Raw genomic sequence first — 15,241 nt, forward strand, 5'->3', positions numbered from 1 at the left:
TCATCAAACAATAATCCTTTTGAAATCAAAAGAACCCAAAAACATCATGAGGATGCTCAGGGCTGTGGATTTTACAGGGACAGCCCACTCAAGGCCATCAATGAGGAGCATTACCCATCTTATCTTCTTGTGGGAAGCAATGCATCCAGAAGTAAAAAAAAAAAACCCCGAAGACTTGCCATAAGAGAGCCACTAAAATCTCTCCTCTCCTCTGGAGCTCCTTTCCATTCAGAAGGAGTTTCCAAAACAGTCAAAGCAATTTGGAGTGTGGGTAGTTTAGGAAGTTTTATTTCTGTGTGTGGTTTGGCTTTGCTCTGAACATGCAGTGCCTTGGTTGGCATCTGGGAGTTCACTGGTCTGAAAGCAGTTAATTTACACATTGCTCTTGGTACTCTTGGAGCTGCTCTAGGGGTGCGGGGATGGTGGAATCTGTCCAGGGCGAAGCGTTTCTTGCAGATAATAAATGTCCTTTTGCTCCTAGAAGGCTTAAGAATTGCATTATTTTACGTAAGGAAAAGGAAGGACATTCAGTCATTTCTTTGTCCTATAATTGAGCAGCTTTTGTGTGCCAGTGACTGGACTGAGAATAGATAGATGAATAAAAAGGAGTCATTGGGGTGGTGGAGCTAGCCCAATCGGTAAAATGCTTGCCACAAAGGATGGAGACCTCAGTTTGGATCCGTAGCACCAACATAAAATCAGGGCACAGCATGTGCCTGTAACCCAAGCACTAGGGAGGAAAAGATAGGGGGATCCCTGGGCTCATTGGCTAGCTGGTCTAATTCATTTATGAGCATCAGGTAAAAAGCAATTGAAAAAGACACCCAGTGTCAATCTGTGGTTTCCACACTCACGTGCACATATATGAACAAACACTATACATATACATGCACATAAACACATGAATGCATATAATACACACACATACACAGAGAGAGAGTCTTTACTCACACACACAGCGCTTTACTCAATAACGTTCATAATCAGGTCTCAGTTGATATGACTGTATATCGTCACATGCCAGTAAGTCAGCTGCAGTTTGGGTTATTGTGCCTAATGGTGTGTACACAGAACTACCAAGGCCCAGGCAGGAAGACACCCGGGTTTTATCTGGGTGAGGGTAAAAAAGGCAAGGAAGATTTCACCCTAGAGACACCTTTAAGCCATGCAGCAGAGGCAGAAGAAGGTGGAGAAATTAAAAATGGCAGTCTGGGCATGAAAGTAGGTGGCTGGCCTGGGAAATGTGGGCCGATGTGTGAAGCAGGTCGGGGGAGGAGATTGACAGATTGGTACAGCAAAACCAGGGAAGAGTCTGGAATAGCCTCCATGGGGGTATGGCCTTCCCGGGAGGTTCAGCTGGAGGGTGACAAGCTCCAGTTTGTCTTTTAAAGGAGTTCCATTAGGTGTGAAGTCTGGCTTGGGGTGTGTGTGGAGGGGGAGGGGCGCTACTAAAAGACCCAGAGGCTGTGAGCTGCCAAACTTCCATGGTCTGCACCAACTTCCCTCATTTCCAGAAATGGCTAGTCAGTCCCTTGGCCACTGGGCAAGGGTGGAATTGTCTTAGAGCAGAGAGCCCTTCTGTTGCTTAATCGGAGAGCCCAAGGGCGTGTGTACATCCAGGATTCAAAGGCAAATCCTCACTTGCCTGCTCATGTTCCAGTTCACTGTTGGCCCACACCTCAGGGCTAGGAAGAGTCTTGGTGACTAAGTGGGGACAGCTCATCTGGTCTCAATGCCCGGCTCCCTTGGGCAGGAGTTGGTTGGCTGGTGATTTCAGGGCTCAGCCCTTGCCTGGCGCCTGTGTCTTCAGGGCTGGCCAGGGGGCGGGCTCCTGAGCTTGGTGTTAGGCTGGCCTCCAGAATGGCTGCAGGGCGGTGGGAACTGGGGTGCAAGTTTCCTCTGGCTGCTTGCCACTGTTCCCGGTGCACACCGACACCCCGCCCCGCAGCAGGATGCCCTGCCCTGCACAGCGCTTGGAAGTGATAAATACGTTTGTTTTTGCATTCGAACCTTTCCTGGCATAGGAGGAAATAGCATCTGCAGCCGCCTGGCCTTGCCTGAAGGCCAGCTCCAGCTTTCACTCGGTCTGGGGCCCTGGGTAATGATTACACTGCTTTGCTGGATCCCAGGCCTCCAAGGACAGGGGTGTGCTCAGATGAAGGGCTCCCCAGCTGCTTATCAACATCAAAGGTTCGTTAATCACACCATCCCAGGTAATCAAAGCTCAGTTTCAACCCGCAGGCCTCACTCTGGCATTGTGCCCTGTGTATGCCAACCCAGAGTGGGAGGAGGTGAGGTACTCCTAAAGCCCGTAGGAAGCTGAACACTTCCCGAGTGGAAGCACGCTTGCTTTCCTCTCCCCTGCCTAGCCAAGAGGGGAGACAGAGGCATCAGACAGCGCAGAGGCTTCTGTGAACCCCCACCACCGTAGTAGGTGCCCCCTTATTAGGACCGTCTTTGGCAAGGGCAGGTGGTGCCAGGGCCAGGGAACCACTGGCTGCTTTGTAGGGCAGTTGGCACCAGAGTTGCCAATGTCGTTGCACAATCTAACTCTGGGCAGATATTTGCCAACCTCCTCTGTGTGTCAAGTGTGGCGCTTGCTGTATGATCAGGAGACTCGTTTCAAGTCAGGCTACGCTGTACGGCAATAACCAAGGAGCTTGCCTGGTTGCTGCATGCTAATTTCTGAGGATCAAAAACCTAAGGATTGAAAGTCACCTCAGTCTTAATCTGGGAAATACATTACGCTCTGATGAACAAGAGCCCCCCTTTTTCGTTCTGCTCAAGTGGAGGTTAAAGAGATTTGGGGGGCGGAGGCTTTGCGGCAGCACAGCACAGCAGGTCAGTGTCCGGTTTGCAGGATGGACAAGATGGATCGGCAGGTGAAGACACTTACCCTGCTGGCCTGACAACCTGGGACAACCGGAGAACCCCCAGAGCCCGTGTGCTGTAGTCTGAATGTAACTGGTCCCCGTAATCTCAGAGGGAGTGGCACTATTAGGAGGTGTGGCCTTGTTGAAGTAGGCGTGGCCTTTTGGAGGAAGTGTGTTGCTGGGGGGGGGGCGGGCTGTGGGATCTTTTGCTCAAGGTTTGCTCGGTGTGACATCGACCATTTCCTGTTGCTTACAAGATGCAGAGCTCTCAGCTACTTCTCCAGCACCACGTCTGCCTGCGTGCCGCCATGGTCCACCATGATGATAATGGACTGAACCTCTGAACTGTAAGTGAGCCACCTTAATTAACTGTTGCCATGATCATGGTGTCTCTTCACAGCAATAGAAACCCTACCTAAGACACAGTGGAAGAACGGAAGAGAAAACTCGCTTCGCAGCCGTTCCCTGTGCTCCACACGTGTGCCGTGGAACATATGCCCACACTCACACACACATCATATGCACACCCACAGTCACACAATAATAATAAAGTTTCAAATGTTTTATTTGTGTGGGGCTGGAGTGGGTGGGCAGGCGAGCTCTCCCTTCCCTAAGCTTGGTTTCTTCATTTGTAAGAAAGAAAACACAAACACGACCTAGTTCATCAGTCAAGAGGGAGGATGGATTCCTGATACTGTCAAGTTGTCTGGACTGAGAAGCTCCCGGGGGGGTTTGTAAAGCGCACTTCCGGGAGTGTTTGTGCCAGTGTTTCCAGAGAGGATTAGCAGAGGGAAACCTACTCTGGCGTGGATGGAACCATCCAGTGGTCTAGGGCCCCAGGTAAATGAAGAGAAGCCAGCTAGTGAAGGTTCTCTCTCTCTCTCTCTCTCTCTCTCTCTCTCTCTCTCTCTCTCTCTCTCTCTCTCTCTCCCTCCCTCCCTCCCTCCCTCCCTCCCTCCTGACCACCACACGAGAGCTGCCATGTCCCCCCACACCCTCCTCATCGTAATGCATTGAATCCTCCAAACTGTGATCCCGTATAAAAACGTCCCCCTTTACGTTGTTTTCACGGGCTTTAGTCCCAACAGCCTAACACACTCAGGTGAATGTGTTGAACAAATATTCAGCAATGTGAAATGTCCTGGGATAAGCTTGTCCAAAAAACTACGGTGTGCAAAGCATGGAAATAGAGGCGTGTGCAAAGTGCTGCTCAACTCGGGAGCATCTAACTTCCTGAGGAAATCAGGGAAGGCTTCACAGAAAAGGCACTCCTTAGTTGGACTTGGAAGAATGATTAGGAGCTCTCCAGGGAGGAAAAAAGAGGGAGACAGACGTTCTGGACAGTGCCCCTAGCTTGTACAAAGACCCAAGATCACAGTCCAATCTGAGAACCATATGAGTTGTTTGTCTATAATGTTGTCCAAAAGGATACAAATCATGGCTCTGATGGAGCCATAAAGTAAGGGTCTATAAAAGACAGTATTTAAATCACTGACTGGCGGTCTGAATGAGAATGGCCTCTGAAGGCTCATATGTCGGTACCCAGTCGGTAGAACTGTTTGGAAGGATTAGGTGTGGCCTTGCTGGAGGAGGTGTGTCACTGGGGATGGGCTTGGAGATTTCAAAAGACTCAAGTCACTCCCAGGGTGACCCTTAGCCCCCTGCTTGTGGCTTTCTGGTACAGAGCGCTCAGCAGTTCTTTCCACCGTGCCTTGGCTCAGCTATCATGGACTCTAACTCTGAACATCCAAGCCCAGTTATTATTAAGTGGCTTTGGTCATAGACTTTTATCCCAGCTTTGGACAGGTCTCTAACACACAAGTCAATGATGAACCGAGTAAGGTGTTACGAATTGAAGAGCATCCGTATATAGGCGGGTGAGCAGAGTGCTGAAAGAGGGATGCAGCTCAGTGGCAAAGGGTCCAGCATGCCAACAACCCTGGGTTTGATTCCTCCTACTCTATCCACATAAAGAAAAAAATGAAAACCATATGCCGATAGGTATGAAAGTGGCCAGTGTCCTCGGGGCAATAGTTCATTATCCCTCCAAGCATCCAAGTCACTGTGTCGTGTTCACTAGTCTGCAACTTGTCCCTAACCCATCCAGACCCTGGTCTTCAGCCGTCCGCCCCCTCTTCCTGCCCCTACGGGAACGTACGCACGCACACAGCCCACTCAGTCTTCTCCCTTCTCGGCCTCGTGCTGGCGAGGGCTGACTTCCCCAGCATCCCCTTGCCCTTTTGCCTATCTTACAGGTGGGTTTGAGGCCCGGAGAATGGCATGAGAAACAGGCTGGGGCGGCTGCTTTCCAGCCCCGCCCTGCTGTGTACCACTGACATCTGCCAGCCTTCGGCAGCCTGCCTCATCGCAGGGAGAGGCGTGCTGCAGATTCAGCCATGCCCCACCAAAATTCCTGTGCTAACTGAAGGCGGCTTTGGCTGGCAAGAGGGTCTTGGCAGATGTGATTTGTTACGATGAGACTGTACTCCAGTCTGACTGACAGCTGTCACAAAGGGAAGACCAGAGAGAACGCTAGGAGTGTGCTGTCACAAACCAAGGAGCTATCACAGCTCAGAGAGGGTCTCCCCCAGCGTCTTCGGCATAGCCTGGCCCTGATGATGCCTTGACTTCCCACTGTGAACTCAGGACGGTATGCAAGTGTGCCTGCGGGTGCGTGCGTGCATGCATGCATGAACATACGCGTACATGCCACAGCATGTGTGTGGAGGTCAGAGCACAACTTTAGGTGTGAATTTAAGTGAGACTGGGTCTCTGATGTTCGCTACTGAGTATGCCAAGCTATCTGGCCCTTGAACTTCTGGACGTTCTCTGTCTCTGCCTCCCATCTCACTGCAGGGCCATTGGCCTCACAAGCGCTCGTGGCCTTTGTATGTGTTCTTGGGATTTGAACCCAGATCCTCACTCTTGCTCAGCAAGTGTAAAGACCCACAGATAAAGTAATACCCATATACCCAAATACCCAAATACCCATCTGTCTGTCCAGCCGTAGCGTGCAAGGAACATGCTTACAGACGGCATTGTGCCAGAGAAAGAGATGGGGGAGGAAACATGTACAGCTTAATTGGTGTTTTACATGCCGGTCAATCTCTTAAATGTCAACAATTGAGACACCCAGCGGTCTGGGTGACTTCCTGGGCACACTAGGCCCTCAGGCTTCTGTCTGTATAGTGGGCTTTCATCCCTGTGGGGTCTTTACAACTTTCCAGAGGAACAGAATTAGACCTCACTAGACACTCTTGCCTTATGTTGAGTCTTATCGGAAGGGCCTGTGTGCTGGGGAGTGTCTCATCCCAACAGCCCTTGCAAGTCGGAAACACAAATATCTCTTTATCCCAACAGCCCTTTCCACTCTCCCTCATGCCAGTGTCTGAACAAAGGTCAGCCTGTGTTCTTTGGCTGGGTTTCCAGATTTCTCCTCGGAGCAGCACAATGAAAAGACCTCTTCTCAGCCTGAAGGTCTTATTTATTTTCTCCACTCGAGACACATCGGTGGTTATGATCTGGGGTAATAAAGTGACATTTGACAAGGTCGTGCTAATGGTAGATGTCCGTTCTGCTCATTTCTCTGGGTTGAAAGACCAGCAGCTGCTCTTGTAAATGTGAATGGCTCTTACGGATGTAAAAGCCTGCTCAAGGCAGGCCTAAGGATAAGGGTGCATGCTTGTAATTCCACAGCTTCAGAGGCTGAGGCAGGAGGATTATGAGTCCAAAAGACAAGCCTGGGGTGCACAGGGAAGTCTATAATATATCAGATCTTGTATTAAAAAATAAAGCAAGGGCTGGAGAGGTGGTTCAGTGGTTCAAGCACTTGTTTCTCTGCCAGAGGCTCCAGGTTCAGTTCCTAGCACACATGTGGCGGCTCACAATCATCTGTAACACCTTCGACACCAGGCATGCACATGGTGTACAGACATGTGCAGGCAAAGCACCCAAACACATAGAATAAAAATAATGAAAGCAAAACAAAATAAAGCACGATGGCTGAGTGGGAAAAGACACTTGCCACCAAGCCTGATGGCCTGAGTTCAATCCCTGGGACCCACATGATGGAGTGAGAGAGCTGACTTCTACAGCTTGTCCTCTGACCTTCATACGTGTATCATAGCACAAGTACACACACACACACACACACACACACACACACACACACTAAACACATAAATAAATAAGTAAAATATTTTTTAAAAAGTCTTTAATATTTTCCATTCCAGCACTTTCTCCCTACAGAACATTGTGCCAAACAGCTGGATCTGTGGTGGGTTGAGACTCCTCACAGCGGCTTAGTAAGGTCTACAGTACTACATTTCTTTCACACTGTGGCTTGTGACTGCTAGAAAAAAACAAGCAGATCAATACTTTGTACCTTAATATTTTTAATTTTTGTCTACAGCCGGTGATTTTGCCTTTCCATTTGAGGAACCATTTTACAGCTGTCTTTGGGAAGTCAGAGGTAACAATTAAGTTGACAGTATTTGAAGGTGGAATCACTGAAATGTAGAGAATGTGAAATGGTCCAGTCCTCCCCTAGCCAAACCTTCTGCCTTCTGGAGGCCCTTGTGGTTCCGGGAGCAAGTGCCCTGTGCCCTGGGTGGAAGAAGTAGAGACCACACCAGGCTCTTCACATATTTGTCTGTGTTTAGCTTTCTGTGGCAGCAGCAGCCATGAGTGAGTGAGAGGCCAGACTCTGAAGCCGGGATCTGGCAGCACTGGCCCTTCTGGAGGCTCATGGGAAAACCACTCTAGGCCACCTCCAGCTTCTGGTGGGTGCCAGCGATTCTCCATGCCCCTTGCTTACAGCCCCAGCACCCCAGGCAGTGTATCTGCCCGCCCGTGGCCCTATCCTCTGTGTTTCTGTTCAAACTTACCTCTTTTGTTTGAGACAAGGTCTCATGTATCTCAGGCTGGCCTTGAGCTACGGCTATATATAGCCCAGGATGACCTTAAGCTTCTCATCATCCCACCTCCGATTCCTGTGCTTCTCATCCCACCTCCATTTCCTGCGAGCTGGGATTACAGGTGTGTACCGCCATGCACCCAGGGCTTTGTGCAAGTTAAGTAAGCACTCTATCCCAGTCCTGTAGCTTTCTAGTCCCCAGAGTTCCCTCTTCGCATAGGGACATGAGTCATAAGATTGGGAGTCACCCTAACCTAGGGTGACCTCATCTTGACTTCAATCCAGTGTGTGCATGTGTATATATATATATATATATATATATATATATATATATATATATATATATGTGTGTGTGTGTGTGTGTGTGTGTGTGTGTGTGTGCGCGCGCGCTGGATCAAACCCAGGACCTTGTGCAAATTAAAAGTCATACTCTACCACTGAGCTACACCTCAGCCCTTTATCTGAATGTTTGTAAAGATTCTTTCCAGAGAAGGTCTCTGTCCCAGCATCAGCAGCTAGAATATCAACATTCCTTTTTCAGGGGCATGGAGGAGGGTTGCAATTCAATCCAGCAACATGGTGACTACAATCTACAGTGTTTTGAAATGAAAGAGGAGTTTAGACACATGGAAGAGCCAAGTCCCACCCCTGCTCCCCCTTTGCCTGGGCTCTCTACCTTCAATGTCTGCTTCCTCTATCAGCTAGTGGCACAACAGGGTGCCCACCAATAACTGTGTGAGGATTAGGCAAGTTCAGCCGTGGGCAGTACAGTGCCTAACCCAGGACCAGCTGCAATAATGCCGCATAATCACCCTCGAGTCTCTGTGTATCCAGTTAGCTTCACGGGTGAGAGGACGGGCCATATGGAGGCTTGATGGGGAAAAAATGACACTTTCATCTGGTGTAAATGAAGAATGAACGTTTATGTTCAGTTGTGTTTGCACTGTCATACAGCCCCAAGGTTTCTTAGATAAACACTCAGAATGATACCTTCTATTTGAACAAGGCTTCCTGTTTTCAAAGAGTTTTCACTGGGTACTCATGAAAGCCTGGAAGAGCTGGTGGGTTGGGTACTGATGAACCTGTTTTGCAGATAAGGAAACCAAGGTAAAGGTTAAGAGATTGGAGTTAGACCAAGCAGTGCCCAGAGGCCACTGGCTGCCCCCTCACTATGTACTCTTTTCCTTAGCAACAGGACCCCTGTAGTAATCAAATAGCAATGCAGTCTCGAAAAAAAAGAATACTCCAGATTCCTTTCCTGACGGGGCCGGCTAATTAGTGACATGTCAGCTGCATTGTTGGTAGGGAGCAGGGCTTCCAGGACAGCCCTCTAAAAGAGAACCTATTATTTTTATCCGGCAGAGCCCCTTCACCAACTAACCCATAACTGCACCTCGGGTGAGTGTGTGTGTGAGTGTGTGTGTCCGTGTGCATACATATGTGTATATATGCTAATTTTCATCTGAAGCCTCGGGCCTGGTGATTGCCTTTGAAGGACGCCAGTGAGAGATTCACACTCTACAGTGACTGGAAATAGCCACTTGCGTCTCCATTAGAGTCATTGGTTAGCAGAAGGGGTACCAGAAAGAACTGACTTGGCCAGACGCAGACGGGCTACAAGTGTTGTGACAGCGCCTTTGTCCTTGAACTGGTGCTGTATTCGAGTGGGCCTGCCAGTTTAACCCCTTCAGAGAGGTATGAGCACCAAAGGCTCTGTTACCTTCCATGCCCTGACAGGTGCCGGCCATGCACGCTGAGCTGCTGCTGCTGCCGGGTGCCATGGCATCTTTAGTAAACTCTGCGGGTCATGCCGGGCGTGTGAGCCGCGACCTCAGTGAACTCACATGCTCAGGCAGCATGACATTTTTTTGTGCCTGCTTATTTACAAGGTGGTATATGTGACAGACTTTGTGTTCACACCCTGACATTGACATTGTTGGGGAAAGTGATGGCTTCCGTGTCTCTTGTTGGAAATCACCATTATCTATCAAAAATCATGAGACAGGCATGAATGGCCAAATTGACTTGTGTTGACTTTTAGTGTAGTGAGTCTTTCTCTGTTTCACCAGCCAGCTCCCAAATAACAACATGGAGACTTTATTGGTTTATGAAAGCTCAGCCTTAGCTTAGGCTTGTCCCACTAGCTCTTATAACTTAAATTAACCTGATTTTATTAATCTACATTTTACTGTGTGGCTTCTCTCCTTTCTTTCATTCTGTCTGTCTGACTCCCTCCGTATCTCTTTGGTGTTTCCTCTACACCTCAATTATCTCCTCCTACTTCCTCTCTCTGCCCAAAATCCCCACTTATACCTCCTGCCTAGCTATTGATCAGCTCTCTATCAAACCAATCACTGCAATATGTCTTCACACAGTGTACAAATATCCCACAGCATGTCAACACCTCAGCTGCCATATTTGATAGAACAGGGAAAGACAATGGATCAAACAAGATCAATCAGGCCCTTTCTCATGCCAGTTTGGCATTAACACTGAAAAATATCAGACTTGGGTTCTACTTATTGCTAAAACGAAGGTCATGTTGACCCAGAAATGATGAGGAAGCTGTGTGGACAGTCAGCATAGTGTGGCTGGAGGTTTTCTCAGGTCCCGCCTGGCCCTGAAGTCCCGCAGCCACTTATAAAATAACCATTCAGAGGCTTAATATTATTTACAAACTGTCTGGCTTATGGCAGGCTTCTCGCTAGCCAGCTCTTATAACCTAACCCATTTCTATTAATCTATAAGTTGCCATGTGGCGTGGCATTACTGGACTGCTGGCATCTTGCTGCTCCTTCAAGCGGTGGCAGCTGGCGTCTCTCCAGACTCCATATTTCTCTTTCCTGTCTCTCTCCTTGGATTTCCCGCCTGCCTCTAAGCCATAGGCCAAAGCAGCTTATTTATTAACCAATGGGAACAACATACATTCACAGCATACAGAAAGACATCCCTCAGCAGCATAGAGACTATGAGGCTCCTCAGGATGAGACAATGAGGGAGCGAGAGCCAGACAACAAGAAGCTGCCTTAAGAACTGCTAACTATTTGGTTACATGCTTCAGTTTCTCAGGACTGTCTGACTGATCTTTCTGTGCCAGAGTTCCAGGGCATGCCCCTGTATCTGTACACTGAATGACTCACTGCAGTTAAAATGTTACTTCAACCAAAGGACTTAATGCAATTCAGCATCATGCTGAAATGTAGATTGATACCTCCTAAGATGGCCTGTGTGTCTGTGGGCTCCATTGATACCTGTCCTTCCCAACCTCATAACTATACATCACGATGATACACAGACGTGTGTGGCACACAGCAGGGCACTCATCTCATGCTCATCTCCACCACCATTCCTTCTGGTCTCTTTTAGCACTCTTTTATATCTATCTATCTATCTATCTATCTATCTATCTATCTATCTATCTATCTATCTATCTATCTATCTATAATCCTGGCGTGATCGGACTCCAGACGATCCGGGAATTGAACCGGGTTCCTCTGGAACATCAGTCAGTGCTCTTAACCACTGAGCCAACCCTCTCGTTTCGCACTCTTATTTCTCAGGCTCCATGGTAATTTTGAGGGACTTTTTCTCACACCACACAAACCAATGATAGGAACAACAACATGGAATTGTTTTCTTTAGCATAAGAGCTTCACTAGAGCTCAGTCAGTACCAAGACCATGCATGCCTTGAACTTCCAGAACTATAAGAAAGAAATAAACCTCTTTTCCTATAGAGTACCAGTCTTGGTTGTTTCCTTAGCAACAGAAAACAGACTAGTGGCCAATGGAGAGAACATGGGAGGTTAGTTCATGATGAGGACACCAGAAACCTATTGAGCGTCTGTTTGTTCTGGGTAATCCGGTTGAGTACAGTGGAGAGAGCTGGGTCAAGTTTTGATTCTGACTCTTCCCTGAAGCCCTTGGGTGTTAACTTTTCCTAGGAGACATGAACAAATATTGATTATTCACTCCAGGTAGGGCACCAGCCATGGACCAAGGAACTGATTCTACCCAAGTCTAGTTTGTTGAACTGGTGAGTTTAAGTAGAGTATGGGTGAAGGCTACTTGCAGAAATACGGACAATGTAGGAACAGCTACACCTCTACAGAAATGTCCCCAACTCCAGCAATGTTAACCCTTTCATATCCTTGCTGAGGGGTCTTTGAGCTTTGTGAGCCTCACTCCAATGAGGGAATGTTTATGAACCCAGGCTTAGGAGGATCTCAGGTGGGTACTCTCAGGTGCTCCAGTTTCAAGCTATCATTAGCCTGGGATACAGTTCCATATTATCAGTGAGTAATTTCATCTGTTTGAGCCTATCTAAATCGTCACCAGAATGAGGGAGCTGGACCACATAAACTTTCAGATCTCTTGTAGCTCCAATGCACCAGATTCTGTGACTGACAGAACGGTGGGAGCGATTTTAAAACCTCAGGGGGGGGGTCAACATGCAGCAGGTGAAATATGCAGGCAATTATACTTCATTTACACAGATGAGAAATACTTCAGGAAAAATGGTTTACTTTCTTGAATGAAAAGTGTATTGACTTAAAAATGTGAGCAGGACTTGTTGGCATAGAGAAGCTGAGACAGGAGAATCATGAGTTGGAGGCCAGCCTGAGCTATAGAGGAAGTTCTAAGCCAGCCTGGGATACATAGAGAGAGGTCCTGCCTCAAAACACAAAGAGTCTGATCTGGAAGTACTACGTCTTCTTGAATTGTTATTTGGTTATGATGACGAACTTTAATTGCCAAGTCGAGAGGGTGGAAAGCTTCCTGGAAGATCAGTAAATCACAGCTCTGTGTGCTGCTGTGAGGGTGTTTCCGGTGAGGATTAGTCTAGGAAGATGGATTGGACCTGCAAATGGGCAGCACCAACCTGTGGAAACAACTTGGGAGAGGAGGTGCTTCTTTTGCCCTTGCTCTGAGGGAACGGTCCATCACGGTGAGGAAGGCATGGCAGCGAGGTATGAGCGCTGGTCACACTGTGTCTGCAGTTAGGAAACAGAGAGATGAATGCTGGTCTTCAGCTAACTCTCTCCTTTTTCTTTCTTCCTTTCATTTATTTACTTTTACTCAGTTTGGGATTCAAGGCGATGAGATGGGGCTGCCCACATGCTTCCCGTCTTAGATGACTCTCCCGGGAAGTGGACTCACAGACAGACATGCCCAGGGACAACCGTCCTAGGTAATTGATCCGAAGTATCAACAACAAAGATTAACCATTACAAGTTTACCAAAAACCAATTTAATACTGGAGGAAAAAAGGTCCAGGGTGAATGAACTAGCCCAAGGCCACATAGCCAGTACCTGGTAGATCTAAGTTTAGATCTTCTACCTTTATAAGCACAGAGAGTGAATTCCAGGCATGGAGACTTCTGCAAAGCAATGTGAAATCTATGTAATGAAAAGGGGCTTCTGGTTAAAGATGGGAGACTTAAGCCTTAAGATTTAAGACTTAAACTCTGATTAGAGATTCAGAACAGCAATAAAAGGATATAAATACATGAATCAGACACATGCACAGAGGGACTGTGCGGAGTTTTAATTGTCTGTTCTGTTTAGGCGGATGCAAAGCAGATGGAAGGCTGGCCTTGCCTGTGGAGTGCTCTCCAGCCAAATGAACCACCCACAGCTGAACCCCGAAAGCCTGAGGCTCTGTGATACCTGGTGCTACAGCACACTGGAAGGAGCTGAGAAACTGAAGACAGACAGTTCTTAGGGGGTCTGGATCCTTTGCCTTCCCCTGCCACCTGCTTGAATAAAGTTGGAAGTTTTCTTTCTCAGAGATACTGAGCCCCAAGGGCTCTGGGCATCACCTCAGAATACACAGAGGAGAACAGGAATGGGATCCAGGACTCTTGCTGGAAAGTCCTCGCTGCTGATGATCACTGCATCCAAGTGTACATCCTACGGGAAGGAAGGCAAGGATTTCCCCTGGGAGAACCAGCAGACAGAAAGAAAAGACTGCTTCAGGCTCCCACCCTGAGAAACCCGCACCACCACTAGGTTGCAGCCAACTTGCTTCCCCAGCTCACGAGTCCTCTAGCTACGCCTGAAAGCAATCCACAGTCAGGTCTGGGATCTGAGGATTCAATATGAACAGGCTGCTTTCAGGCATCAGCATCTGAATCAACATGAAAGAGATTCGGGTCATTCAAGTGGGGAAGAGAGATTTAGTAGAAATGGGAATGATGCAGGCAACAGAACAAGACCTTGGAAACACACAGAAAAAGAGAACATTTAATATTCTTAGAGAGTTAAGAGATGTTCATTCATCAAAAGCAGGATGCTTTGATTCAGGGACCATCAAAGAACAAGAAAAAAAGAGCCTAGAGAAGTTAAAAAATAGAAGAACTTTTAAATGAACAAAGTGGGACTACCTCCCAGGAAATTAACAACAAAAAAGAGGTGTGGCCAATAGTGAAGTCATACAAAATGAAAGCATTGATCGCAAGGGCTAACATTTACTGACAGGGATTCCAGAGACTAAAGAGAGGAAAAGTGAAGAAATGATACCAGAAAACTTCCTATGAGTTTGAAAAGATCCACACCAGTTTCCACCACTTGACATTTCAAAGTGTGGGCGCAAAGAAGACTCCAAGTATCTCCTTAGAGAGACAACTACCGGCTCCATTCAAATAGGAATGGGGGTGACATGGAACTTCAAGCTGCACCTTTGGGTGCCAGAAGACAAAAGAAAGGAAATGATGATGTGTTTCTGTCTTCAGAGTCGGTTCATTGAACCAAAATGATTAATGTGTCTGTATTGAGAGAATAGAGGGAAGAGAACAGGAGGAAGTGTCATAGTCTTCTATGAAGTGATATCTGTTGTAGAATGTGATTTTGAGGTGTGTTACATATTTTTATGCCCTGAAACGTTTGTTTAATGATACAAAGATGTGCTGCATTCTTTCATGTTGCATTTGTTTAACTCTGTAAAGCTGTGTTACTTTGCCTGTCTAAAACACCTGATGGTCTAATAAAGAACTGAACAGTTAATAGCAAGGCAGGAGAAAGGATAGGTGGGGCTGGCAGGCAGAGAGAATAAACAGAAGGAGAAAAATAGAGATTGAAAAAAAGAAGGGGCCAGCCACCCGGCCACATAACCAGCCATGGCGTAAGAGTGAAAGTAAGATTACAGAAGTTGGAAAAGAAAGAAACTCAGAGGCAAAAGGTAGATGGGATAATTTAAGTTAAGAAAAGCTGGCTAGAAGGAAGTAAGCCAACCTAAGGCTGAGTATTTGTAAGTAATAATAAGCCTCCATGTGTAATTATTTGGGAGCTGGGTGGCAGGCCCCCAAAAGAACAAAGAGAAAAAAAAAACCCAAACAACTGCAGATACCCTTAAAGAACAGATCAAGAGCACTACATGCGTGTTATTATACACCCAAAAAAAGCTACAGAAAACAACCTAAAGGAACAGGTCAGGGGAGGGAGACAGAGCGCTG

The 15,241-nt window shown here is 47.4% G+C and overlaps 1 long non-coding RNA gene across 1 annotated transcript; it reads left to right on the forward strand.

The window, feature by feature from the left end:
- The first annotated feature begins 3,066 nt into the window (after nucleotides 1–3,066).
- Nucleotides 3,067–14,700, forward strand: LOC121828679 (uncharacterized). The gene is made up of 3 exons (XR_006071171.2): nucleotides 3,067–3,220; nucleotides 12,871–12,978; nucleotides 13,356–14,700. It is a non-coding gene; the product is annotated as an uncharacterized LOC121828679 (long non-coding RNA).
- Nucleotides 14,701–15,241: the final 541 nt, after the last annotated feature.

The sequence above is a fragment of the Peromyscus maniculatus genome, chromosome 4, assembly GCF_049852395.1.
Source record: "Peromyscus maniculatus bairdii isolate BWxNUB_F1_BW_parent chromosome 4, HU_Pman_BW_mat_3.1, whole genome shotgun sequence".
NCBI lineage: Eukaryota > Metazoa > Chordata > Mammalia > Rodentia > Cricetidae > Peromyscus > Peromyscus maniculatus.